At 37.7% G+C, this 2,251-nt stretch overlaps 1 pseudogene; it reads right to left on the bottom strand.

Annotated features, from left to right (window-relative positions):
• Positions 1 to 691: 691 nt before the first annotated feature.
• LOC114215144 (olfactory receptor 5AL1-like) lies at positions 692 to 1,612 on the bottom strand (annotated as a pseudogene).
• Positions 1,613 to 2,251: the final 639 nt, after the last annotated feature.

Raw genomic sequence — 2,251 nt, forward strand, 5'->3', positions numbered from 1 at the left:
AATAAATAAAATCTTATATATATATATATATATATATATATATATATATATATATATGACATAGGCAGTGAATTATAATCAGGTAAAGTGACTCCACTGAACTAAACTGATACAGAATCAGTGTCACTAAATACTCAATGTTAAGGGAGCCTGGTTGGTGCTTTTAGCTGAATGCAGAAAGTGGAGTATCAGGGAAATTATCCATAGTGTTAAAGCCAAAAATCCTTGCTATTCAACTTTGACATGTTTTCCAGATTATCTATGCAGCAACTTGAAATACAAGATACCAGATGTTGATCTATTTCAGTACAACCCAGATTTTTCAATATGACACAGAATTCAGATAAAGCCACTATTCCCCCATACTCTGTTCCTTTGATTTTGGAGAAGATGTCATGGTCAAACAGGTTAAGAATCTCTTTCTCTTTCTCTCTACCCCCCCACCCCTGACTCTCTCTGGCTCTCACTCTCTTGCTTTCTCTATTTTCCTCTCTCCTTTTACAATTCAATAACTTAAAATTTACAGAATGCCTTTCATGTGGAAATCACAGAATGGAACAGTGGGTAAGACATCTCCTGATTGAATTTGAGCCCTGGAAATGAGGAATTCAAATCTACCATTTGTCAGCATTGTAACTCTATGTAAGACAACAGCTCAAAGTCCTCTGATTCCTGTCCGGTGATTTTTCAGTTATCTGACAGCCAAACACAACTTTCCTATAATTCTTTTCAGTGCATTTTTTACCTCCTGATTCCTCAAGCTGTAGATCAGTGGGTTTAACATGGGGATCATTACCATATAAAACACCGAAGCAAATTTATCTGTGTTCAGAGAATGGCTTGACTTGGGCAGTGGTACTTAAAAATGATTGTCCCATAAAATATTGTGATGGAGGTGAGGTGGGAAGCAAACATCAAAAAGGCTTTCTGTCTTCCTTCAGTAGAATGGACCCTTAGGATGGCGAAGAAGATGAGTATATAAGAAATTATTACAAGCAGTAGAGGACAGAGGGTATTGAACCCATCAATGATGAACAACATCAGCTCTTTGATGTGAGTGTCAGAGCAGGCCAGAGCAACCAAGGGAACATCATCACAGTAAAAGTGGTTGACCATGTTGGAGCCACAAAAAGACAAGTGGAAGGTTGCTACTGTCTGTACGAGACCCACTGTGAATCCATAAGTGCTAGGAATCATTCCATTACAGAGCCTTCTAGGCATGAGAATGACATAGAGTAGAGGATTGCAGATGGCCACCTACTGATCGTAGGCCATGACTTCGAGCAAATACAGTTCACAAACTACAAATGTGATGAAGCAGCATACCTGAATGGCGCATGCATAAAATGTCACACAGGAAATTCACCACGGTGTTTGGGGTGACAGATGAAGTAAAAGAAAAATCAACAAAAGCCAGATGGCTGAGAAAAAAATACATGGGTGTGTGAAGCTGAGGGCTGACTTGGATGAGCACAATCATACCAAGATTACCCATGACACTAGCTAAGTAGATGACTAGGAACATGCCAAAGAGAATGGCTTGAAGCTCTGGATTATCTGTGAGTCCCAAGAGGATAAACTCAGATACTAGTGAATGATTGCCTCTGGCCATGGAATAGACTTCAAAGATTTTTTATATTTTAAAACCCTCCAGAGCATATGTTCTGAATATTCTTGTCACCTTTGGCAATAATCAAGCAGATAATAGGAGCTGGTTCTTAGGTCTGACTTCAGAATGAAGTGATTTGTTCTAAGCAGCAATTCCAAAAGATGAAACTCTGTGGGGATTTGTAAACATAGAAGGATGGTATTTTATCTAAATTTTTACATAACTGAATAATCTATGTCATAACTATTTTTAATAAAAGAAAATAAAGGTTGAGTATCATGTGAACACAAATAAAATACTTTTAAAATTGTTGAAATATTTTAAACAAAATTATACTAATTCCTTTGAAATTTTTAGTTAACAGGAAACAAAAATTCAAAAAAATCAGTGCCTGGGCGCCTGGGTGACTCAGTCAGTTAAGTGTCTGCCTTCCGCTCAGGTCACGATCCCAGGGTCCTGGGATTGAGTCCTGCATCGGGCTCCCTGCTCAGCGGAAGTCTGCTTCTCCCTCTGCCTCTGCCTCTCTCTCTCTGTCTCTCATGAATAAATAAATAAAATCTTTAAAAGAAAAAAGAAAAAACAAAAACAAAAAAGTCAGTGCCAAAAAAGGTAATATGAAAAGTCATAAACAAAATTTTGAAT

Source organism: Eumetopias jubatus, unplaced genomic scaffold (assembly GCF_037043125.1).
Source record: "Eumetopias jubatus isolate StellerSeaLion01/CBP00866 unplaced genomic scaffold, mEumJub1_p1.0 scaffold_13, whole genome shotgun sequence".
Classification (NCBI taxonomy): Eukaryota; Metazoa; Chordata; class Mammalia; order Carnivora; family Otariidae; genus Eumetopias; species Eumetopias jubatus.